Source organism: Trichechus manatus, unplaced genomic scaffold, assembly GCF_000243295.1.
Source record: "Trichechus manatus latirostris isolate Lorelei unplaced genomic scaffold, TriManLat1.0 scaffold00013, whole genome shotgun sequence".
Taxonomy (NCBI): domain Eukaryota; kingdom Metazoa; phylum Chordata; class Mammalia; order Sirenia; family Trichechidae; genus Trichechus; species Trichechus manatus.
The window spans coordinates 3,849,721-3,877,137 of record NW_004443949.1 but is presented as its reverse complement, the minus strand read 5'-3'; the positions used below and the strand labels follow the sequence as shown (position 1 = coordinate 3,877,137).

Sequence of the window (27,417 nt, the reverse complement as noted above, 5' to 3'; positions counted from 1 at the left end):
AAACCATGAACCAAATTTATCCCCTGAAGTTATCTTTAAATACTCTTTAGCTAAATGAGTAAAGAATGTCCACCGTAAACATTGTGGTCTTTTAAAGAATTATCTGTGTGACGTAAAATTGTCAGCAGTAACTCTGAAGTACAGATGAGTAGTTTATGGGACAGTGAGTCTAAGTCAAGGTGATAAAACAATGTTGGTAGAGATAGAATGGTGATGAAATGTGAAGAACATAAACAATGTTATAGAACTGTACATGCAGAAGTTGATGAATGGGTGTATGTTCTGTGTATATTTTTACCAAAATTAAAATTAAAATTAAAAAAACTCCACAGTTTTGTTTCCATTATTTTGATCAGAGGAAAATAATATATTCAGCAATTAACTAGAAGTGCAATTCTACTGAGGATTTATGGGACATTACAAAATAGTATAGGGTAATATTATGAAAAAAATATTGAGCTTGTTTATTTGAAAGAAAGCAGTACTAAAGTGTGGACATGTTAAAGGGAGAAGGCTGCTTGCCTGGGAGCATCAAACTAACGTCATTCCACCTCCTGCTGTTACAATTTATCCAAAGAGCTCAGGCATTGGCTTTTCTTTCCATCTCTCAGAGATGAAAATCTATGTTCTCTCTGCTATAATATTAGCTGTTGAAAATGTTCACTGTCTGAAGATTTAAAACTTCTCTACTCCGACAATGGATTTTTTTTTATTTCCTGGGCTTGGAGACAAATCGAGAAAAACTGTCAATGTACGGTGATTATCACCCTGAGTGTTTACCTACTACTGCTTATGTTCTTAAATATTGTCTGCGTTCGCACCTCTGAGATTCATAGGAACATTGGATCATCTCTTCCTGGCTTGTTCTCTAGTGTTCTTCTGAGATTTCCCAAGGAATCTCTGAGAGGCAGGCAACGGGGAGGGGAACGTTCCCAGGTGTTTCTCTAGCAGGAACCCCTCCCCTCCCACATAAGTGTCTCTGCGATATTTGTTTGAACAGATAGCTTAAATCCTAAGGAGAAACACAAACTAAAAGCAGCCATATTGAAAACCAGAGATTTAATCCCAAGTCATTTCATTCTACGGACAAGAAAACTGAGGCCCAGAAGTGGTGCTGTTGGTTCCTGGGTATGCCAGTTCTAGTCATTGTGACAACAGTCTTTGAGGCTGGAATCCGGAATTCTTCAACTAAAGCTATCTATCTGCTCTACAGTGGCTGTGTGTTTAATGAAATGCTGGATTGATTGGAATGAGGCATTGTCCCTGTATGGTTAAAAGAGGGGGACTTGTGTTTGCTAAAGTTAGGTGAATTTTTTAATCTGTCAATGAACAAGCTGAACACTTTCCTAAAGCTAGTTTCAATACCTCTGAAGGGCTACAATACTCTTGCGTATTTCTATAAAGTTTGTTTTTTTCGGAGCCTCTTCAAAAGGAGAAACAAAATCTCCCCTTAAGGAGTTTTTTGTTTGTTTACTGTTTACTCCATCTGTTCCATCCCAACTCCAGGCTATGAAGAATATTTCCACTCCAAGGAAAGGGAAAACTTGACATTAATACCTGGATTAGCTATGGGGACCATAGGTGAGGCATGCGGGTGCTGTGTGGCAGGCTTATTAACTGATAGGCCAGTGTCTGAGGCAAACATTTCAGCTTCTGGTTATTTTTCTTAACTCATGATACTCACTTCATTCCTTCCATTTGCTCCTCGTCTATAGACACACTGTCAGTCCATGTTGCTTTTGGGTTAAGCAGGCAGCTGGTTAAAACACGTGTTTGTTATCCAGAAGAAAATCATCAGAGTCGCCTGCAGGCGTTCTGGAATGAGGGTCTCAATCTCAGTATTGATAACTGTCTTTTAAGCAAAGGGACAAACGATTACCTTGTGGTTGGATTCTCAACATGTTTTGATTTCTCTTGTCTTCATTATGCTGTAAGTTTTTGGTGGGCCAGGTGGTGTGTCTGCTGTGGACTGACCGTTTCTCAGTGGTGCACAGGTGCCCTGACCCACCCCAAAGGAATGACAGATAGGAACATCTGTGAGCCAGGATTTTGTGTTCTCAGGTACTCCCGGTTACCTGTGAAAACAATTGCTGGAGAGTACACATTATCCTCAGGCTTAGGATTCGATCAATATGTGAAAACTCCAGGGACTCTTTTTTTGTCCTAGCAGTACTGAATCGCTAGCTTGCTAATAACTATTCCTTACTCCAGTGTGCCTTGGGTGAAGGCTGCAGTCAAGGGTGCTGTGACTGTTTTACGGTAGTACTTAACTGTAGGGTGAAGAGTTCTTTTTGGGAAGGAAAACATTTGTGGAAGAAAAATGAGCAAAAAAAAAAAGAAAATTTTTTTAAGGTAGAATCTGATGGTTGAAAACATAATAATTTATAATTTTCTTAGCCATATACTACCTAAATGAAAAGACAGATTTTTAAAGTCTTCTTTGAGAATGCTTTTTCCTAACACAAAGCAAGAAGCAGAATGTGAAATATATAATTAGAAATAGGAGTTCATTTTTATCTTTAATATTGTACTAGCTGGTGGCATTAGCATAATACTCATTCTGAAAGTGAAAACTGAAAGAAAAGGAGTTAGGAAATTACTTAAGTGGAGAGAAGTTACCATTTGGCATTTGTAGAATTAACTGTGTGAGCCGTGCCTGGAGAAAGAGAAGAGGAAATGACTTGGGAAGCTCCGTTAGCAGAAAGCAGTAGGCGGGAAGGGATGACATAGCAGATGGCAAGGTGGATAGCGGTAAGGCAGACGGAACAACTTGTAGATATGAGACTGAGAGCTGGGTGTACAGGGGACCATAGACTGGCAGCTATACTGAGCATAGACTTTGCTTGGCAGAGTGCAATGATAATTACAACAAACCTTAATTTGGCACCTTAATAGTCCTGTTTATTTGCTCTTATGCCTCAAGAAAATGCTGCAACATGCTCCTTTTAAGGAGTTTTGATATTTATACAAGTTTAGGTTTATTTGAAAGTGCTATGTAATCACCAAGCTATTCTGCATTTGAAAGTAAGAAGGCAATAGTTCAATAGTTTAATGATATTGACAGGAAGCTATTTCTCACTGTTCAACACATTTAAAAATTTCACCTGATACCACTAGGAATTGTAGTAATGGATGCAGATATTAGAAAGCTGACAGTGAAGAAATTAAGCCTAGAGGTACCACTAGACCTTTGTGTTTTAAACTTAACATCTGCCATTAAACGATTTCGGTATAATATGAATAAAACTTATTTTGGTATAATATGAATAAAACTTATTTATTTTCCTTTTTATCAAGAAAGAACACTGCTATTGCAATATACTGAATCCAGGAAATTTTGTTGATAATTTTCTAAAATAAGCCATGGTGTTTTCAGTCACCTCATATGCATGTGAAAACTGGACAATGAATAAGGAAGACCAAAGAAGAATTTATGCGTTTGAATTATGGTGTAGGTGAAGAATATTGAATATATCATGGACTGCCAGAAGACCAAACAAATCTGTCTTGGAAGAAGTGCAACCAGAATGCTCCTTAGAAGCAAAGATGGCAAGACTTCGTCTCACATACTTTGGACATGTTATCAAGGATCAGTCCCTGGAGAAGGACATCATGATTGGTAAAGTAGAAGGTCAGTGAAAAAGAGGAAGACCCTCAACAAGATGGATTGACACAGTGGCTGCAACAATGGGCTCAAGCATAACAATGATTGTGAGGATGGCACAGGACCAAGTACTGTTTCTTTCTGTTGTGCATAGGGTTGCTATGATCAGAACCGACTCCATGACACCTAACAACAAGAACAACAACAAAGCAATATGTTGACTATCATGACCTCAAAATATTGAAATTTTTTAATGCTAGACTAAACACATTTGTAATTAGTATGCTAATTTAATGTTTCTTATGAAGCATTTGCATTGACCATGGAATTGAGTTTTCTGCAATGCATGGCTTATACTCTTAAGGAATTCATGTCAAATTTTCAGGTTAGTAGGAGAGATTTATATGATAAGGCACACATTTATCTATAATGTGTAGGGTAAATAAGAAGTTTGGCCATATAAGATCTTCACAAAGCCTTTATGCACTTTTAAATTTGAATGATTAAGATGATAAATATAAAAAAAAATCTATCATATGGCAAAAAAAAGCACATTTTTAAAGATTGAAGTCTTACACAACTTTATGCAATATTCAGATAGTGTGACAAATGAAAGATAAGGGAGAATTGACTATAATAGATTTAAAAAATTAAAAACAAAAACAAACCCTCTACTCTGACTAGCAAAACTGGGGTTTTATCAGCCAGGAAAAGCAAATCCAGTTTAACTCAAAAAACCACTTGTAGTTTGTTTTTATTATACACAGAACACACATTCTTAAATTTTTAAAATTATACATAAACTTTATGAAAGCATCTCTATAGAATTATCTGATAAGGATAAGTATATGCTATGAAATCTAGATGGATCTTGTTGGGCTTGAAAATCATTCTGAGCAAGGTTTACTAAAGTATTTATGCAGTGCCTAGCAAGTAGTAGGTGATCAGAACATATTGACTTGCTTTTCCTCGTATGACTTCAGACATTATTAAACTATTATTCTTTGAAGGTGCTAGTGAAGTCCTGGGTGGTGTAAACGGTTAACGTGCTTGGCTGCTAACTGAAAGGCTGGTAGTCTGAGTTCACCCAGAGGCTCCTTGAAAGAAAGCCCTGGTGATCTTCTTCTGAAAAATCAGCTACTGAAGACCCTATGTAGGAGCACATTTCTACTCTAACACACATGGGGGTCACCATGAGTTGGAGTCAACTCAACGGCAAGTAGAAAGTGGTATTATAATGATGATAATGGTTGGAGAAGAGAAAATCAGATGTTGTTTTCAGTCTTTTTAATAGACCATAGGAGTCCAGTGAAAGACATGCTTCATCGGAAATGTGTCCTTAGAAATCTATACTAAGGAGAGTAATTATACTCTTACATATGTCACCGGATGCCACTGTCAAATACAGAATCCTTAGGCAGGATACATAATTAGGCTGAATCAGAATAGCACACAAGATGTTTTTCCAAATTTAATTTAACTAACAATTATTGAACACACTATGCCAAGCTCTAATAAAGACAAATTGCATACAGTGAATTGTATACATCCACTACCTTTAGAAAGTTCAGATTCTGCTGTGTGAACCATGAGAGAGGACAGCGGGGGGTCAGGATTATGGGCAGATCCATGTGTGACTATACCTCCAGCCAAAGCTTTGGTGAGTTTTGTAACAAATGAATGTTGTTGTTAGTTGCTGTGCAGTTGGCCCCGGACTCATGGCGACCTCATGCACAAGGAGGTCGGACCGTTGTGCTCCATAGGGTTTTCATTGACTGATTTTTCAGAAGTACCTCACCAGGCCTTCCTCCTAGTCTGTCTTGGTTTAGAAGCTCTGCTGAAGCCTGTTCAGCATCCTACCAACATACAAGCCTCCACTGACAGACAGGTGGTGGCTGCACGTTAGCTGCATTGGCCAGGAATTGAACCCAGGTCTCCCATATGAAAGACTGGAATTCTACCACTGAACCACCACTGCCCTCAATAAAGGTATATGTGAAATATATCGGCAGCACAGGAAATAGAGTGCTGGGGTGTTAAGGGGAGGTGATTGTTGAACTGAGTCATGAAAATCTGAGACAGGGAACAAAAGATGAGCAAAAACCGTAGGCATATGGATAAATGATGTGAAGTTTGGTGGTTTCGTGTAATGTTGTATAAGAACAAAATATCTTCAAAGGCACAATCTTACAAAAGCATTTTAATGTGTGCTTCTGGGGAATGAAGCTCTAAGAGCATCTAGTTTAAAGTAGGATGGCACTACTAATGCCCCAAATAGCTCCCTTGCTAAAAGATGTATTAATTTACTACCTAGCAGGAACAAGCAGTAAATAAAAGCAAAGCACAGCTTGCCTATATTTTGTGAAGACAAAATGAGATAGAAAATTAAAGATATTTATCTCCATTATTTTCCTTTTAAATTTCTTGTTAACTAGTCTGCAACCTAAAGAGCAAGATAAAACATTGTTGAAATCCTGAGGGGGAGAATGGCAAAGAAAAAAGCTTTGGTAGAGATTTTGTACGGAAACAAAAACCCTCAGAGCTTACATTTGGAAATTTTTCTTTTTTCACTTAAAATATTACTATGTTTATCTGCTTTTATGAAAAAAAAAAAACTGTACTCAGAGCCATGAGAAGATTTCTATATTAAAATAAATCTATACTTGCTATCAGTTAATATGGCGTTAAAATTCAGTTACGTTAATAGTGAAAAATCGATATATCTAAAATCACGATGTACCGCGAAAAATATGGTGGTACTGGAATTTCTCAGTTTGTGAAATCTATTCTATTGAGGTGGGAGCCCTAGTGGTGCAGTGGGTAGGAGCTATGGCTGTTAACCATAAGGTCAGTAGTTCAAATCCACCAGTCACTCCTTGGAAACCCTATGGGGCAGTTCTACTCTGTCTTATAGGGTTGCTATGAGTCAGAATTGACTCTGCGACATTTTTTTAAATTCTGTTGAGAGGGGTAAGGGAAGTGGGTACAAATTACCCTCACTGGTGGTCCAGAAGGAGACATGGGAGAAGCTCCTGGGGGAGATTTGTAGCCAGTCAGCTTTTACTGCTGTGAGACCTTAAATTATTTCACTGGGGCCAGATCTGGTCCAGGTGGCACAAATGAAATAGCTAAAAGTTATATGTATATAGGTTAGAATGGAAGCCGTGGAGAAATCATGAGCTTTGGAATTGGACAAACTTGATTTTGGAAATTAGCCAACTTATCTGGCTTCTGGGGCAATTTACTTGAATTCTCTGAGCCACTCACAGTTATTGTAAAATTTTAAGTTAAATAAATATGCCCCACACTGTGCTGATGATCAAGAAATCTCGTACAAGTTTATAGCACATTTTTATTTATCTTTAACTTAAATATAAAAATGTAGGTGCTATGAAAATAGCAGTATTAAATAAAGGAAAAAGGTAAAGAGAAAAAAAGAGGAAGGGAGGTAGAGTCTTGAGTGATGTTGGATTTTGACAAGGGGCAGGGAGGATGAACATAATCATAGCATAGTTTTTGTCTTGTATCTTTCTGACTTGGGGCATATATGAGACGTGAAACTATATCAAAGAATATGTAATTTAATGCTGAACTGAGTGCAAGAATACTGAGAAATCTGCCTCCCAAACAGAGAGATAGATTTGAACTGATAACAATGAGTTAACAATATAGACTATAGACGTGGGATTTGAGTTGGGTTCCTACCTTTTGTGACCTTGGGCTAGTTAAAATGCCTCAGTTTCCCTGTCTATTTAATGCAGTAATATGTTCTACATGAACCTGCAGGTTAAATGAATGGTGTCCAAAGCATGTTCCTATTTTACTGTACTTGAGATTGTTGTCTAGCCTCCAGGGACTACCCTGGCACTTGAATTGGTGTCGAAGTATAATGTCGCTGTTTATTTTGCCTCTGCCCATGAATCTGTTCTCGTAGAGTGACTCACAGCCCCCGAAAGTAATGGCACAGGACAAATCAATAGTCTTATACTGTTTCTGCCCGATTTCAGTATAGCACAGTCTGTAGGAAGATACTGTCCTTAAAGCCCCCAAATCTTCCCAGAAGAATGTTGGCTTGGAAGACTCAGATGTATAACACACCCAGATGATCATGCCACATTTTTGATGGAATAGCTAGAAAGGTAATGGATCTTGGGATTGGGATAAAACATTGCCCTTTTATGAGGGAGAGGGTTGTAAGGAATAGACCACAGTGTTGAATAGAGATAGAAAAGACAATTGTTCGCAATTAATATGGGTAAATATATTGGCAACAATGGATTTTGGAAGGTAAGCTCTTAGGGAGAGGAATTGTACACAAGATTCTGTATTTAGCTTGATGCTGTTAATATCTGCTCTGTTCTGGGAGTGAGAGTCTGCCCAGGGCCCAGGTCTATGCACTTTGAGGCTCTAGATAACATAGTTTATCACCCCCTCCACATACACCTTGAAGTCTTCTTTCATTAATAGGCATAATGGCAAAAATCAGTTTCTTCCACAGGGGTTTATTGGAACTGAAGAGTTGTGAATAAATCAATAACAAATGGAAAATTTACGTTTAGTAAAATATTGGTTAGCTTCCTGTAAGTTTTGTTTCATGTATCATTTCAGTAATTTTTGCCAAAGATTTTTTGTTTGTTTTATGTAATCTGGTTTGTTTATTTTGTTTTATACTTCTAACAGCCTTGGTAAATCAGATAACAGAAGTCTTACTGTTGTTCCAAATAGCAGAGAAATTTGATTTTAGCTCACCAACAACCCATTGATAAGAGAAGAGACAAGAAAGTTCTCTCTCAAGACATGTAAGACAAAGCTTTAAGAGATCCTTCAAAACACAAGGACGCCAGGAAAACCGGAAGCCCCCTTAGTCCATTGTCCAAACCCAAACCCAACCTGTTGTGATCGAGTTGATTCTGACTCATAGTGACCCTATAGGACAGACTAGAACTGCCCCATATGGTTTCCAAGGAGCGGCTGGTAGACTCAAACGGCCAACCTTTTGGTTAGCAGCTGAGCTGTTAACCACTGTGCCACCAGGGCTCCTAGTCCATTGTATTCTTAATCCTTAACCATGCATGTTCGGTCATAAGTGGAGGTAGGATTTGGGACAATTATAATGAAGTATGGCGAGACTCCATTTCACAATCTTTGGACTTGTTATCAGGAGGGACCAGTACCTGGAGGAGGACATCACGCTTGGTAAAGTAGAGGGTCAGTGAAAAAGAGGAAGACCCTCAACCCTCACAGTGGCTGCAACAATGGGCTCAAACAGCAACAATTGTGAGGATGGTGCAGGACCGGGCAGTGTTTTGTTCTGTTGTACCTAGGGTCGCTATGAGTTAGAAATAACTCGACGACACCTAACAACAACAAAATGAAGTAAAACTGTAGAGGCAAGGCAGACGCAAAGAATGAATGCGGAAATTTTCAGCTAACATGGCCTTGGATGAGCAGACTTCCTCTTTGAACTGCAGACATCAGTAGGCCTGGTTTGTAACAGGTGGACATAGATCAAGGTATTTATTCATGGGCTCATCTGTGGTGCTTTTAGGATCTAGATTTGTTGGCACACTGGAACTACAGTGCGTGTGCAGCTGCTAGAAGACAGAAATCACCTCCTGAACAAGTCACACTCCCACAGGATTCTGCCATGATGTGCGTTGTGTTGCTTAAGTAAATCCCCATGATCAAGAGCAATCAGAGAGATTTGCATGAATATAACATAGACGCCAAGAGCTAACTACTTCAATTCCATATCAAAAATAGAATGGAGGCCCTAACCCCAAACATTTGTGGAAACTAACTTGAAGGACAGAACACACTAGAATGCATACTGAGGAAAAATGTCATTGCAAATAAGACGTTGAAACCATCTGCACATCAATTGTCAGTGGTAAAAGTGAAACAACAAGGAGTTGGAACGTATTTATAGCTGTATGGACAATAAATCAGGCATTTTCTTGGACTGTGTAATGCTCTTCCCAGACCTCACTGAGTACATCATGTACCATCCGTCACCATCTGATAGCAAGATTGAAATCCAAACTGATATGTATTTAACTTTTTCAAAGGACGGTTCAGTGTTCTAGATGACAAGGAATCTTCGACTCTGGAAACCGTTGTCAGGCATCAGGACTTGTGACTGGTAAAGATAGAGGAACCATAATGCTAGGCACAGTTTTAGAAGGTCAAGTATAAATAGAAGTTCAAAATCTCCAAGTGTCAGACTTTGACATGCTTGTTTAAACCTCAAAACACACCTTTCCATTCCGTGTATACTTTGTGTACTCTGTCCTGAGCAACTTACAACCATGAAAAAGTCCTCTTCCCTCCACAAACTTACTGCCTATGTATTAGAGATTGTACTAATTCATGGATTAGTACAACACTGTGCAGCAAAGGGTGTCCCTGGGTGGCGAAATGGTTAGCATCCTCACTGCTAACTGAAAGGTTGGCCATTTGAATCCACCCACAGGCGCTGTGGAAGGAAAACCTAGTGATCTACTTCTAGATGGTCAACTACTGAAAACGCTATGGAGCACAGTTCTACTCTAACATACATGGGGTCGCCAGGAGTCGGAATCTACTTGAAGGCAACTGGTTTGTTCATTTTTGGCACAGCTCAGGGTTGAGTTTGGGAAGAGAACTGCACAGCAAGTGTTAGAGAAATTTGGAGTAGGGAAAATTGCTCTTTAGAATGTGGAATTCAGATCTAAAATGTATTCAGGTGTAAGGCTTTTGTAGGAAACTCAATCATTTTCCCCATAGTATACACCTCTCGTGTCATCTCCCAGCTGTTCCCTAGTTGTCTATCCTTGGAAGAGCTATTAAACCTCTCTAAGCGTCAGTTCGTCATCTGTAAAATTATGATAATGACTCTCTCTACTTCATAGATTTATTGTGAAAACAGTAAAACGAGTGCTCCAGAAATGCTCAGTACAGTGCTTGGTGCAATCAACAACCAAAACCAAGGCTGTTAGTTGATGTGTATTTCAGTGTAGTGTACCAAGTGTTTGCTGAGTCAATGAGTGAGTCAATAAACAAGTTATCTAGTCACTGCATTTATGGCCAGATGGTATCTGGGAACCTGCTGGTCAAGGCCAAGAAGTATCATATAAAAAGCTTACTCATACATGATCCACTTCTGAGTATCAAGGTCTTCTTTGCAGATGTTTGTTCAACCACTTACATATTTTCCCTCTTCCTAGGACTTTCTGCCACAGGCGAGGCAAGGACAGGTCAGAGATTTGTTACCTTCCAAGTTTCTGCTACTCGGTCCCTTGTGCAGAGCAGCCTTGGTGGAGAAGTGGATGGAAATGATGGTTTTCATCTGTGGATTTTATTGTTTTGTTTTTTTATTTTTCCATTTTTCTTGTAAGATAACTGAACCAAGTGGGGTAGGAATAGCAAAGCAAAAAGCATTTTTTTTCCTCCATGAGTCTTTGCTAAGCACCCAGGCATTTGCTAGGTATTAGGTGAAGGATCAAAAAAGATCATGCAGCTGGTCTGGGGAGCTTCTAAAGAGCCCTGATGGTGCAGTGGTTAAAACGCTAGGCTGCTAACCAAAAGGTCGGTGGTTTGAACCCACCAGCCGCTCTGCGGGATAAAGATGTGGCAGTGCGCTTGCATGAAGATTTGCAGCCTTGGAAACCCCGTGGGGCAGTTCTACTCTGTCCTATAGAGTCGCTGTGAGTCAGAATCAACTCGACGGCAATGGGTTTTTGGTTTGGGGAGCTTCTGGTTTGGTTGAAGAACTAGGCAGAGAATAGGAAACATTTTTAGCAAACCAGTAGAGAGAAGTTACAGGCATTAGAAATAAACCTTTTCTCTGGGAAGAAGGAGCAAGGTGGGATGAAGTAACTTTAGGATGGCTAACCAGGGACATGGCGGTTTTCTGCTGGATGAAACGATCTATTTTACACAGGAGCAGGTGGGCGTTTCTGCAGGAAGAATGTAGTAAGTAAAAGAAACAAACTCAGGTTGACTTTAGAGATCAGAAGGATCTCTATTTGAGTCTCTAGTCTCTTATTTGAGACTAGGGAAAGATTAATGGAGGGTCCTGATGTCCAGCCTGAGAAGAATGCGTTTAATCTGAGCAGTGGAGAGAATCCACCAGAGGCTTCTAAGCAGAAGAAAGACGTAATGAAAAGGAGTTTAGGAAGATTATCCTCGCAGCATTGTGCAGGTGCAATTGGAACAGGAAAGACTCTAAGCAAGGAAACCAGTTAAATTGCTATTGCTGCAATCCCGGCTTCAAGCGATGAGGTCCCAAGCTAGGGTGACGCTGATAGAAGTGCAGATGACTCCGATTGGAGAGTTTGTGTGTTTTGAAGGCTACATGGGAACCTGGGGCAAGTGGATATTCCTTAGGATGCCTGTCTCTTTGCTATATGAAGTTTCTCTATCATTCTTCTACCTCTACCACTCCGCCAACTAAGTTCCAAATAATGTATCAGTTTTACAAAAACATATTTATTGATTATTCACCTGCCAAGAACTTACATCAGTGCATTTCAGCATCTTATAGGTTGGATGTGCTCAGTGATTGCTGTGAATGTTTATCATTTCCTGCCCCCAAACACATATTACACACGTTGTTTAAACACAAAAATGTACTTTTTCATTCCATCCATTCATTCCACACACGTATTTATATACCAGCTAAGGAGTCTAGATGGAGCAATCGTTAAGTCTTCTGCTGCAACCGAAAGGTTGGTGTAACCCACCATTGGCTCTGCAGGAAAAAAGACCTGGCTGTTTGCTCCTGTAAAGATTACAGCCTAGGAAACCCTATGGGGGAAGTCCTACAGTGTCATAAAGAGTCGTGCTGAGTTGCAAATCGACTTGACAGCACACAACAAGGTATACCAGCTATATACTCCTTTTCCAGGAAAACTTGACTCATCAAGACAATCTTTAAGTTACCAAGTCTGACCTTTTTGTTTTTGAACATTTATTTTCCTATCAAGGATATGCTTTTTGATTATTGAAAACAGTAAAACCTTCCCCTTCGTTTTCCCCTAACTATACCTCTGTAGAAATCAGATATTAATTTGTAATTCTATGTTAGCCTTTTAGTTTCAGCTCATAGTTCTCCTGTATCATTTGTATGCTTACCTTTTGAAGATCCCTTTAAGGGCTTTCTAGCAAACAAGTGAAAGCCTTTATACTAACATCTATGTACACAAAGCTAGATGAATAATATTTTAACCACTTCTTAGTTAGAGAACCTAACTTCTGTCCCCAGTCTTCTTACAGTTCAATTGTTTATCATTAGATTGTTTGCCTTTTTTCTTCTCTCCCTGTATTATATAAAACCACCAAATCAGTTAAAAAAAAAAAAAATCAATTTTAATGATGTAAAGTTGCTTCAGGATTTTATCAGATGGTAAAAAACTTTAATGAGATGAATCATATTTGACTTAAGAATTACTTTTAGGAATAAATACTTATGAATATGGTCTTTCTGTTCAGCCTTTGCTATCATTAAAGTAATTTGGAGAAGCAGATTGGCCAAATGACAGCAAAATAAGCAGCTGAACTAGGAGTCTGTCTAGGTTAACAAGGGGTTCATTAGCTAAGAAAGTCTTACTGAATTCATGTAAACCCTTTGTTAAGCACCTACTAGGTGCAAAGCACAGTGCTTGTCATTGGGTGACAGGAGGTAAGTAATTTTGGTCTTTAAGGTGTACACAGTCTTTTGGGGCGCCTCGCCATATTCACAAAGGAGTCCTGGTAGAGCAGTGGTTAAGGGCTTTGCTGCTAACCTAAAGGTCACCTGTTCAAATCCACCAGCACTCCATGGGAGAAGTGTGGCAGTCTGCATCCATAAAAATTACAGCCTCGGAAACCCTATGAGTCAGTTCTACTCTGTCCTATAGGGTTGCTATCAGTCGGAATCGACAATAGCAATGGGCTTGTTTTTTTTTTTTTTTTTTTTTTTTAGCCACATTCACAACATACTTCATTACAAGTCAGATTTTGGGAAGCAGCAACAACCTTTTTTTGTAAGGAGCTGTCTAAAACATCAGGAGGGAAAGGCTTCAGTGGCAGGACTGAGCGGATCACAGAGATACCAGACTGAGGTTACTGATTTCACAAACGTGGTGTTTTCAGGGACTGAGATGTAAAGTGTTCAGGAGAGAGATGGTGGCATGGAAGACTAGGAGTACAGATGATCTAAAATGCTGTTGGTCTTAATAGATGATTTAAGGGGTTTGAACTTGAATCTGAAGGTATTAGAAAAGTATCAAGGGTATTTGATCAGGGGAGCTATGTTATCATATCAGAGCTGTAAGGCATTGCTTTATAAAGCAGTGTTTTGGTCAATTTGAAAGTAGAAATCATTTGGAACAGCAATGACCATTACATGTGTTTGCAAGATATTGTGGGATTTCATTTTTGTTTAGTGCTCATATATACAAAATTCATTTCTTCACTATGTTATGTTTTGGGTATTTGAAATTCTTTCAGATAATTATAAACATTAGTGAATCCATATACTTATTATTTTAAATTATTTGTTAAAAATGCTATCAAAAGATACTGTTTAAAGAATCCACAGCATGAAGTTTTCCATAAAAAGTTTAAATGCAGTCCCTTTTCTTTTTTTGTTGTGAATTAGTGTTCTATTGGGATGAGGGTATGGGGAACTATCCTGCTATCTAATTTCCAAGGTTCATTTTATTAAAAGCATATAAATTGAAAAATTAAACCATCATCACAGACATAGACATGCCATGCCTACGGTACAACCAAAGCAATTTGTTTTTACAGTAATTCTTTTAGCATGTCTCTTCTTTAGGACAGAAGCTCTCATACAAGTTTAATTTGAAGCTTTGAATTTCACATTTGGTTCTGACAGCCAACATAATTATTTCCTTTTAAACTTTCCCTATCTTATACAGATGATATGCTATCTTTTCCACATACATTTTGTTATTTCAAAATAGTTCTAATATTTTTGCTACTATAATAGTTTCAGGAAAATTGTATGGATGTAGAATTTGACAATATATAGGTTTAGTCTGTCATCTACAAAATAAGTGGGTATAACTTATTTTTATAAACTATACTAACTCTCTGTGTCACTATTTATGTGGCTGTCATTTGGTCTTTTCCTGTTGTGAGTCTGAAGCAAACATTTTTACTATAATCAGCCTACTTGTTATTTCAATTTATGTTTTCTTATAGAGTTAGGATATATAGGGTGTTTGAGAAATGAGGGAAAAAAATACCATACAGGTCTCTGGGTTAGTAAAGATATTTATTTATTTATATGCATCCTTTTTGTACCCAACCTATGTTTAGGTAATAGTGAATATACCATTATTTTTACAGACTAGTTACATAAGTGCATGTAACCACATTTTCTATAATGGGTGGTTATAGAGGAAGATTATCTCCTAGCTCCTAATGCTGTCATATCAGGCCTCTTAAGTATCATTTTGTTAGGTGACATGCCTATTAAACATAGACTACAATTCCAGGTAAAATGTGAATTTGGACACTTCTGAGTCAGGGCTGATGTTTTCAGAGGGAGCAATAATCCAGATCATTACTCAACATGCTTCACATTTTCTACTTCAGTAGAGGTAGACTCTGTCAACTCTTCACCATCTCCTTCACCCCTCTCTAGAGCAAATCATTGCCTCCTTCATGCTCCCACCATCTCTCTTACGTACGTCGATTGTAGCACTAATCACACTACTTTTCCATTAGTTCTGTACATGTCTTTCATTCTCCATTGTGAGCTTATACATCTCGCGGAGCACCAACGTATCGCCGAGCACGCTGCAGATACTACATAAGTGCATATTGAATGAAGGAATGGATAGTGGAAGGAATGAAAGACAGGCTACAAATAAAATGAATGGATTCCAGTTGATTGTTATTTGCTGAACTTTGATGTAAAGTGAATTTGGACGATTGCACTGGGAACTCTCCAGAAAAGCTTGTTCTTTATTTCCACTGAGGAGAAAAGCTAGAGGAAGTGTGCCTTTGCACACAAAGATGGCTGAGAATGAGGAAGAGAGGGAAGGGGAATGACAGGACAGTCGTCCAACAGAATAAGGACAGTGCTTTCAGTAATTGTGCTAAAATAATAGAATGTAAGGAGTCTAAAACAATCTTCTTGGATTTGTAACTCAACCAAACACCTCCTTTTTGATTTTTAAGTTTCAATTGTATAAATGTAGTCTATGTGTTTGTTTATTTTATGTGCGTAGAAATTCGTAAGGTTAATAGTCAAATGTCACCCACCTAAGATGATGATTAAGCTATCTGGATGTTGTAGCTCCTTTGGAATGCATCCTTCCCAGCTTCTGCCAGCTGTTTCTTTTCACTCAGAATTGCTCAGAGGGGTTGTGATTAGAACCTCAGTTTCTGTCTCCTCGCCAGCCCAGACTTCCTTTGTCTGTTTCCTTGTCCTGAAAACTCCGCCTCCCTCTTAGCCTGCTGTACCTCTAAGGTCGTCTTTGTTAGACCATTTGAGTGCTCATTCAGAAATATTACAGTCACAAATTATTTTGTGGTGACTGTGGGTACGGGGGTGTCAGTAGCTTCTAGTGTCAGCAATTGAGCTAGAATAGGTTTGTACAGCCCAGTTGGATTTTCACGATCCATTACAAACCACTGTTTGTACACATGAAGAAGCAGCATAAGTGGCTTGTCTACAGGAATTATTAGACAAAGCATGAAGACTGTACTCCAGTTTTTCTGTTTCCTCTCAGTTGTTCTGTCTGTGATGCCAGAAATTGATCTCTCAAGGACTGTTCAGGATACATCTTTCTATTAAGGTAAAAATGTAATGGAAAGTGTCTAGAAATTCCTTCATGCTGCTAGACTCAAGGTTTATTTTTCCTTTAAAAATTTGGACTTGACCAGAGGTAATTTTGATAAGATACTGGCCCAGATTTATTTTTATAACTTTCATTCCCATTTTCTTTTTTTTTTATAAGGTTCTGATTTATGAAAATGAAAACAAGAATTATTATTCAATGCACATTAATAGAAATACAGAGCATTTTACTAATATTTTGCACATGCTGGCTGTGTGTCAGGTTCTGTGCTAAAAACTTTGCATAGATTATTTCCTTAATCCTTACAGCAAACTCAATGCACTATTATTATTATTACTATTTTACAGAGAAGGAAATAGAGTTTTTGAGAGGCTTAGCCACCTGTCTTCATCACTGAGTTAGCAAGGAATTAAGTGTGTGCCTGAATCTAGAATCCACTCACAGTAGCAAAAAGTATCATGACCATAAGATGCTTTGCCATTTTAGGGTCCACTGAAATTTGATTCCAGCTGCTGTTGTACAAATTCTTGTGTTAGTGGCAAAACAATTACATTATAGAATTGGGGATTTGTGACTTATTCATGGAATTTTCTTTTTCTTAACTGCGAGGTATGTAATTTGATGTTCATCTTCAAAACCAAATTAAAGCTAAAACATGGAATGTTCTCATTACATGTTTAAGAAATGACCAGTTAAAATTATTTTTTGATTTCATCCATCCTGAGCATATGCATAGAATTTTTTTTTTTTTTCAGAGTACAATTCCTTCTTCAAAATAGCGTAAAGTTTTAGCTAAAACAATGACTGGATTGATTTGGAAGATCAGGCCGTTGGCTGATCCCTTCTTTTCATTATGCCCTTTCTCTCCAAAGTCGCATGGTAAGGAAATCAACTCCCTTCCCAGATAGAGGCTACACAGGTCAAGGCTCCATAGTAACCCTGTTCCCTGAATGAATTTTCATATTAAATATTCAAATCTCAAATTTAAAATTGTGATGCAGCGTTTAAAATCCTCAGTTTGAGGAGCATACGTGACATGTTATCTTGTAAGTCTGTATTATCAATCGTCTCTCCATTATTAGATGTGTTTCTGTCTTGATGGCCTGGGTACTCGTTATAAAATTCTCTGTACAATTTCATCCGCATGTCTTGGAAGAATACCTGTTTGTAGTTTTTCACTGTGTCTACAAACCTCTCATCATCATCAGACTAGGGTTTTCAGAAGAGAGTTAAGTTTATTAACCCTGGCATTAATGCACTAATCCAAAAATAGATCTAATCAGGCATTGCATGCTTCTGTTGGTAAACAATCTCTATTCATTACTGAGATAAAATGGATATGGAGCTTTTCCTTTTATCTGGTACGTGAAGCTGAGACAGCAATGTCCATATCCCCCACAATGTTTTTCAAAGTCTCTTTTAACCCTGGCGTAGTGGTTAAGGGCTTGGGTGCTAACCAGAAAGTCTGCAGTTTGAATCCACCAGGTGCTCCTTCGAAACCCTTTGGGGCAGTTCTACTCTGTTTTGTAGGGTCGCTTGACGGCAACAGATTTTGTTTTTTTGGGTTATAGGGTGTTTAGTTATAATCAACTTCCTTACAGTGACCTTGAGAGACTTAATTAACAATCAATTAATAATTATAGGGATTTTAAACTTCTCAGCAAGGCACAGGATAGGTCGAAGTACTCTCACGGAGATGTCTTGTTTCTCCATATGAAAATCATCATGTGCAAAGTTCAAGTCCCCAAGACTACCCTCACTTCTGACATCAAGGGCAATTTAGAGGATCCCCAAGGTCATTCTCAGGTTCCCTGGAAGGATCCATAGAACTCAGAAAAGCTGTTATACTTACCATTATGTTTTCTTTACAGGGAAAATATTCAGACTAAAATCAGCAAAAGGAAGAGGTGCATAGGGCAGAATCCAGGAGAGAACAGGCATGGAACTTCCAGTTGTCCTCTCCCAGTGGAGTTGTGTGGACAGTGCCTGCTTCTCTCAGCGATGACGTGTGACAAGATGCACAAAGTACAGCCAACCAGGGAAGCTCACGTAAGCCTGGATGGCCAGAGTTTTTATTGGAGCTCAGTTATGTAGACATGGTTGCCAAGCCACATGGCTAAACTTAGTCTCCAACCTTTCCAGAGGTTGTGCTGATACTACTTGGCCTAAGGGCCCTATCATATATTGTTAACATAGACTATCTGACATGGCCCAAGACCCCCAGGTAAACAAAGACACTCTCATGCAGGACATTCCAAGGGCTTAGACGTTATATCCCAGGAACTGGGGGCAAAGGACCAAACCTTTCTTTAGGCAAGGTTAGTCCTTTACTGTAAACCATGTTTAAAAGATAACCAAAAAAAAAAAAAAAAAAAACATTATTTGGAGAATATAAATATGAGACATGTTTTTCTACATATCCACTATCAGGCAAGACTTAGTATTATAATTACTATAATATAATCTAGAGACTTGGACTGGAGCTTGCTTTTATTCCCCTTCATGTCTAAATACAAATATTTTACTATACATGAAATAGTGTTTTTAGAAAGAGTCTTCTGTTCTATACGGTAATTGTATGGGATCTAAGGAAGAATCCCCCTTCATCAAGCTCCAAGAGATATTCCTACTTTCAGGCTTGCTGGTGCTTAAAACAACACCACCATCAACAAAAACAACCAAAATAACAGACTTCTATGCATATCTCTTCATTCATTAGCAAATCTGCATCTTCATTCAGTGAATATTTATTGAGTACTTACCACATATGGAAAAGTATAAAGACAGGTAATTTATAGTTCTTAACTTCAAGGAGATCAAGGCATAACACTATGTAACGCCACAAAATCATCCAGTTCTTACGCTGAAAGTCCATGGCCTAGAATTGGGCCAGACACAGAGTATTTGCAGAAAAAGTGAACAAAGTAGAGTGATGAGGATGCCCATGAAGCAGGTTGTGATGAAATCCTGAGAAGAGGCAAAAAGAAGGTCAGGAAGGGAGGAAGTGAGCCACCATGCACTATGGGATGGGTGAGGAATTACAGGCATGTTAGCATTACTGGGTTATAAAGTATGAAACAGATACTGCTTAGAATCAAGGCGTGAAAGACAGCTGGGTGCCATGTCCCTCAGGTCCTGAAGTCAGAGGTTGCCGCAAGTTTTATTCCTGCACCTAGGTGACAGCTATTGGCTGGGTCTGTCTTCAGAGGAAGAACTATTTCTCCAGCACTCTATGGGTACAAATATTAACACCCTGTTTAAATAAGAAGGGGGAATTAAGCTAGGAGACACACAGAGTAAATCTAATTTTCCACTGACTAGAAAGTACGTCCCTGACTGTCCCTGAGTTGCTGAGCTTTGTCCACTTGATCATGCTCCACTCTCCATCATGCTTCTCTAGTATCCATTATTTATTTTATCTATCACTGGAGTTTTTTTTCTCACTTCCCATTAGTGGCTTCTCAGACTTACTGTTTGTTCTTTTTTCACACAAGATCCAAATATTTACAGTTGAGTAAGCCAGAGATAATAACATAAAAGTTAACAATTCCAGAGAGAACAGTGAAATAACAAGTCAGCTTCTTGTTCATTTCTTTTTCTTAGCAACACCCTGATTTCATGGGGAGGTAGTTCCATCATGTCTTTTAATTATGTGAAACTACTTTTCTGTGATCCCAAAACACTTTGCTGATTCTTTTTGTCATTTTGTAACTGGGCCGTAGGTGCCCATTCTTATTTTAGAAATAAGCAAAATTGGCGTCGGTCAACAAGTGTGAACCAAGATAAACTCACTCCAGGACTTTTTTCTCCAGAACCTTCTATTCCTACACAGTACTGCCCTGTTCTCTGTAGTGGGGGTGGGGGTTAAAAGGTATTTCTTCCTGATGCTTCTACACCTTGGACAGAAGTAGTAACTCCTCTATTTCTGTGTTCCCCTGGGGATTGTGCACCTCTACGGAGAGACTAGAAGCTGCTGGGAGCTCATGGACATTTCCCACTTTTTTGTAGCTCTGCTTCATTAAATACTGTGCAAGGTAAAGATGGACCTTCAGGAAAGAGTTTGTTTATAAAGGACCTTGTAAACCATGATAAACCCACTGCCGTTGAGTCAGTTCTGACTCATAGCGACCTTAAAGGACATAGTAGAACTGTCCCATAGGGCTTCCAAGGAGTGGTTTCTCTTTAGAATAATATGAAGCCATTGGAGTAAGTGGAAGAGTTAATATGATCAGATGATCAGATTTGTGGTCAAAAAATTAAAAGCTCCAGCTGCAATGAAGAACACGGTCTGCAGTCAGGTAATCATGAAGGCATGTAGACTATGAAAAGACTGTTACAATAATCTAAGCTCAAAGTGATGGAAGCCTAGCTCTGTGTAATACAATGAAGACAGTTTTGAAAGTTATTTAAGAGAAAGAGCTGGCAGAAGTGAGTGAGTGATTAGATGAGAGGTTTAAGGGTGAGAGAGAGGCATCAGAGATAATGTCTAATTGAAGGCCTGGGCAACTGGGTATTTCACTGAGGTTGAGAGCATGTGGAAAGGATCAGGTTGGTGAGGGAAAGGAAATGAGTTTATTTTCTTTGAGTCTAAGTCAACTATTTTACATTACTGACAAAATATGTACATGTATTTAAGATGAATATATAACCTTCATATTTTCTGAAATTCAAAAATGTATTGCATCTATGCAGACTTTCTAACCATGGTCTTGTGACTCCATAAAGTGATTGGCTGGGACTATGCCAATTGAGTGACTTTTGGTCTACTGAAGGAATTGATCAGTTCATGATCCTGCTGGGAGGACCATGCCTTGAAATTGACAGTGAGTAGCCTTATATAAGGGCCAGTCCCTCAGAGGTTCAGGGGTACCTCACTACCATCAAGAAGAGTCTGAAGCAGAACAAGTTTTTTGGACCAAGGACCTGAGGGTCCCTGTGCTGAGAACCTCCTAGACCCAGAAGAGAGGGCTATAACACGGAAGAGGGTACAGGACAGTGAGAGACAGCAACAGTCAAGAGTGGGCTTGCTGGCCCAGAGAGGAGGCGGCAGTGGTGGACTTGCCAGCCCACAGAGCAAGAGCTGTGTGCATTTGGGCAGCAGGCTTGCCAATGGAGCTAAAGGAGTTGTAATGCTTGCCCCGTGCAGGGCAGAGGCCTGAGCGTGTCCCATGCAGAGGTTGCCTTGGAGGATTCTGCTCAGGTGTCTTCCTACAGCAGGGTGGAGCTGGCCCCTTCTGGGCAGGAGGCTTGCCAGTGGAGCTAAAGAGCTGTAACACTGCCTGTGCAGGGCAAGAGAGGCCTGAGTGTGCCCTGTGCAGGGGCTGCATGCTTCCCCACCCCTGCAGGCCAGGGTAGTGTGGTGGGAGTTGGCAGCAGAGGGCTAGGAAGGGCCTAGTAACTGAGCAAGGGAGCCAGAGGCCAGCGAGGCCCAGCGAGGCCCGGGGCAGGGCAGAAGCCTTGTGAGTTGTGCACACACACACACCCTCACCACCACCAGGGTAGTGGTACCAGAGGCAGTGGTGACTTGAAAATAGCATCTGACTGGAACCATGGTGCACCTGCCTGTCCGCGTAAGAGTGGACATGGGTAATTTGGGGAAGGGTAAGTGTTTCCTCTTAGAGAATCTGTTATTTGTTTACTGTTTGTTTTCTATAAATGATAATACTAGCTTTCACTTTGCCAACACTGTGTACAGGTTGCGTGTGCCTGGCTCGATCACCGATGAGCGTAGAACCCATGGAATGGTCAATGCGAGGGGTGTATGTTCTCCTTCCTAGCAGTCTTATGGCTGCCTGGAAGTTGGAGGCACAGCCTGTCTGCATGTGCAAGGCAGATAAACAGAACATTACAATCTATTTGAGTGAGAGAGCCCTTGTTCTATATGTGATTCCTCATCTAGGTCCTTTTCTATTTCAGTCGTTTACATGATAGGGTAAACTGTGGCCCGTGGACCAAATCCAGCCCACTCTTGTGTTTTGTATGGTTGATAAGATAATCATGATTTCTACGTTTTTAAATGGTTTTTAAAAATTAAAAAAAGAAAAGTATTTTCTGATGAGAAGAAATTATATGAAATTTAAGCATCAGTTTCCATACGTAAACCTTTACTGGCGCACAACCGTGCCCATTCATTTACTTCAATTCTAAGGCTGCTTTTGTGTTACAACTGCAGAGTTGGGTAGTTGGCAACAGAGACCTTATGACCCACAAAGTCTAAAATTTTCACTATCTGGTCCTTTGCGGAAATGTTTGCAGACCCATGTGCTAAATGATTGTTTCAATCTCTAGTTTGATAATCCTACTTTTAAATACCATCTCTTTTTAAAGATGCAGTAGCAATCTTGCAATAACCCCGAGGTAAGACACAATGGTAGCTTGTAAGAGATGCATCTACAAGAGACAGCACGATGTGACAGGATTCTGGGTACTTTTGAAGACAGAGCTGAAAGGATTTACTGATAGATTAATGTGGTGTGTGAGAGGGGAGTTGAGGATGACTATATCAGTTTTAGCCTGAACCACTACTTGGGGAAGACTGAGGGAGGAGATTATTTGATTGGGTGTAGGAGGAGGCCAGGAGCTTGGCTTGGGGCAGGTTAAATGCAAGATGGCACTAAATATCCAAATGGCTGTCTAGAGTAGGCAAGGCTGGCTACATAATTTGCAGGGCCCATTCAGAAATGAAACTGTGGGACCCCTTGTTCAAGCTGCAGAAGATAAGTGCCATTAAAGATACTATATTACAAAACTTTTTCCTTTATTCTACAATCTCTCTCTCACACCTGTTATAGCATTTTTTTATTTACTATTTAATGCCATTCTAAATAAAGAACAATTAAATTTTAAATTATTAGCGTGGATTTCACCGTTCATCTTTATACTGTGCAATGTCAATTTAAATAATAAAAAAATTGCATTATTATTCTATTTGAGGGCTCATGTACTTCTGGTCAGATTTTCAGATTTATGAACTATGTCAGCCACCAGATATTCTAGTGTAAAACTTATTAATGCATTTAATTAGTATTGATTTTTTCTGATATTCATAACGCCACAGCAACAAGAAAGTATATTTTTGAAAAGGTATATAGTAGTTAATTCAAGAGGAAGAAATAATAGAGACAGCATCTTAGCTGGGTTTATCTTTATGCTAACATTAAAAAAAATAATAGGAAATGCTTTCTCTGGGCAGCTTCAAGTTGCAATATCATTACCAATACAGCAATATTTCATGTTACAGTAAACTTTATTAGAATGTGTTAGGTAGTGAGGTGATACTATGTGCTACATGGTAGCTGTTATAGCTGAAATTGGTTTGCAGTCATGCTTCAGCCTATTTGCTTTTAGAAAAAAATAACTTTATTCAACCAACCATAGTAATAACTATTTTTCAAGTGGCATCATATACTATTTTCAGGATAATAAGTAAGGCTGATACTGTGAGGCAGATTTTTCTACTGCATACAAAGCATATGCTGTGCTTTGTATGCAGTGGAAATATATACATAGAGGGAGCCCTAGTTGCACAGTGGTTAAGACCTATACCTGCTAACCAAAAGGTCAGCAGTTCAAATCTACCATCTGCTCCTTTGGAAACCCCATGGGGCAGTTCTACTCTGTCCTATAGAGTTGCTATGAGTTGGAACTGACTTGACAGCATCTAACAACAACAAATACGTATATATACTTGTTCAGTTTGCTTAAAGTAATGTAAGATATTAGAAATCATATCAAAATATTGATTTCTTTTCTTACCATGCTTCCTCAGCCAGTTAACAATGGGTGATCCACTGCGTGTTGCCATTTGACCTGAAAACTTTTAAAGCAACTGAAATCTGTTTAAGAACATGGTGTGTTTTATTTCATAGCCTCTTTAAGAATCATTGTCATATTTACATGAGTGACATTAGTTTAAGGTCTCTATAATTATTGAGAATACTGATGATTAAATAGTAATTCTTAAGTGGTGGTTATGCAAAACCCTATAGAAGACTTTGTCTGGTTTGTACTGATGATCAAATGTAGCGGCACTTTGGCTCATTGCTTTAATTATTTTAATCTTACTATTTTACTTATACTCAAATTCCCAGTGACATTAGAAGAACTAAGACATATTTATGTTTATTCAAAGAGGACATGGACTAAAGTAAATGTTGGGAACCACTGCTGTAGATGGGTTAACTTTATTTCCCTGCTCTGAAACCCTGGCCCTTTTCCCCAGTCCCTGACATGTGCCAGCTCTTCTCCAGCATGAGATATGTTTCGATATGTTAGTAAGTTTTGCTTGCTTATCTCATGTTCCTTATTTGTGTGTCACAGAACCTTTGATATGTGAATCCTAAATGGTAAACTCTATTTGCATGGGATGAATAAATTCATGGAGTCCTACACAGACTATCCAGGACAGTTTAGTAGAACGATTCGTGGATACTCTTTAGCATCAGATGTTGCCTGGTTCCTGAAGTATTAAATATTGCTGATCTTAGAGATCTGAGTTGCTCCTGAACTGCATCCTCCACTTCTAAAATCTACATAGCTCTCCTCCTTTTTCCCTTCACCCCCACACCATATTCCCTTGTCTTTGACCACTGCTTTCCATTCCCAGCTTTCCTTTGACTGGTTTTGTCTTTGTAAGCTGCCATTTCCTGTTATAGTATATTGAGTGAGCTCCCCAAGGGCCAAGCATTAGCCTTTGTGGAGTGTCTACTAAGCGCTATGCACTTTACTCATGTTAAAGTTAAAACTTATTAAATCTCATTGCCACCTTTTTAAAAAAGAGTTGTTTTTTAATACTTTTTCCAAATGAGGGAAAAGAAAGTCAGAATACTAACAAATCTGAAGCCAGGACTTCAATTTGGGAATGTCTGACTATACAGCTGTGATTTTTCCATGTCAGCTACCTGTCTCCCCAGGGGGGAGATTATATGCAAAGAAGAACAGAGAGGTAAGGAATAAGTCTGGAGAAAACCTTCCTTAGAAGGTAGACTTAAAATTTGAGATCCAGGAAAGACAGCCAAAGAAGGAGGCAAAACAATAGCAAGAAAACAATAGCTGTTATCTAAAAAGCCAAAAGGTGGAGGACTTCTAAGAGAAAAGAATTGTCAGCTTGGTAGGGTTGGTATATGAGGTGAGGCTTGTAAAAGAATCAAGCTGGTAGCCAGTAGGCACTTTTCTTTGTGTCTGTTTTCTCCACTTCTAGTCCTAGCCTGCCAGTCATCTCCCTGGAAAGCCCTGCTGGTTTTTGCAAGGGATTAGGGACACAGCCCTCACAAATATGAACCATCTCCTGTGTGTCTATATTCTGCAGCCATGAACTTGCTGTTCCTGTAGTGTTTCATTTCCGAAAGAGTCTTGTAAAATAAGTTCTCTTTATTTTCTAGGCCAACTAACTGGATGTTGAATACTTCTTTTAAACAGCCTTTCTTTGAAGTTGATGTGTTTCGGTGCTATGTTGGGGAGCCAGCACTGTATGTTTTCTGAGGCAACCCTGGGCGAGGGCTAGAGAATTTTAACAAGTGCCTTGACTTTCTCTGCACCTGGAGATTAATGTGCTAGTAAAAACTTTATGAACGCTTAATCATTCATAGCAAACATATGGGATCCTCCGAAGCTAAAAGCTTCAGCATTCATAATTAAGAGACAACAGAATAGGGCCATGTAAATATGGAAATGGCCTCCGAGAAAATTTAAACTTTCTCTTTTATTACGTTGTGGGCACTTTACTTTTGAATAGAAGTTCATTTTCTTAGTTATAAAGGAAACTAGCATAAAATTATCCCCATTTTCAAGAAGAGAATGAAAGAAGTCTTAAACTACTACCAGGTAATCTCATGTAAATAGATTGTATTCTTTCTAAAGACATTAATTACTACTACTATTAGTTGTGCCCTCTTCTCATCCCACCCTGTCATGGATTGAATTGTGTTCCTGAAAATATGTGTTAACTTGGCGAGGCCATGATCCCCAGTATTGTGTGGTTGTCCTCCATTTTGTGATTTGATGTAATTTTCCTATGGGTTGTAAATCCTAATCTCTGCCTGTGGTTAATGAGGCAAGATTAGGTTATGTTAAAGAGGGTTAGGGTGGGATGCAACACCTTTACTCAGGTCACAGCCCTGACCTGATGTAAGAGGAGTTTCCCTGGGGTGTGGCGTGTATCGCTTTCTATCTTACTAGAGATAAAAGGAGAGAGAAGTGAGGAGACAGATAGGGACCTCATACCACCGAGAAGGAAGCACCAGGAGCAGAGCATCTTCTTTAGACCCAGGGTCCCTATGCTGAGAAGCTCCTAGACCAGGGAAAGATTGATGACAAGGACCTTCCCCCAGAGCCCACAGAGAGAGAAAGCCTTTCCCTGGAGCTGATGCCCTGAATTTGGACTTCTAGCCTCCTAAACTGTGAGAGAATAAACTTCTATTTGTTAAAACCATCCATTTGTGGTATTTCTGTTATAGCAACACTAGATAACTAAGACACACCCCTACACACATTATCTTCTGATTGAAACAATGTATAGATGTGTTAGTCAGGATGAGATAGATTATTCTGTGATAACAAGTAGCTCCAAAGTTCCAGTGGCTTAAAACAACAAAGGTATGTTTCTTGCTTAAAGTCAACTGCGGATTCTGGTGAGTCTTCCGCCATCTTGTCTATATGATGGCTCAGTGTTGTGCTCCCATGTCAGGATATGCTTCCATGATCTCCAAAGCAGGGGAAGAGAGTTCTGGGAGACCTAGGACCAACAATGACATGTTTTTTGTAGGAAGTGACAAACGCCACTTCTGCTCAACTTTTACTGAATGAAGTAAGTTATATTTGTCACATAAATTCAAAGGGACAAAGAAGTACTCTTCCTCCTGTGTGCCCAGAAGGAGAATTAGAAATATTGATGAGAAGCAATATATCTTTGTCCACATATCTTTATCTATAGATCCATATCCAATAATGACGTGCATTTATTTTGAAGTCTTGAAAAGACTTGTAGCTGTCTGGCAAACTAAGACTTTTTCCCTAAGA

The 27,417-nt window shown here is 39.1% G+C and overlaps 1 protein-coding gene across 1 annotated transcript in view; it reads left to right on the top strand.

Annotated features, from left to right (window-relative positions):
* GPC6 (glypican 6) overlaps positions 1-27,417 on the top strand; it is a 1,259,037-nt gene that overhangs the window by 217,005 nt on the left and 1,014,615 nt on the right. The window lies entirely within an intron of this gene.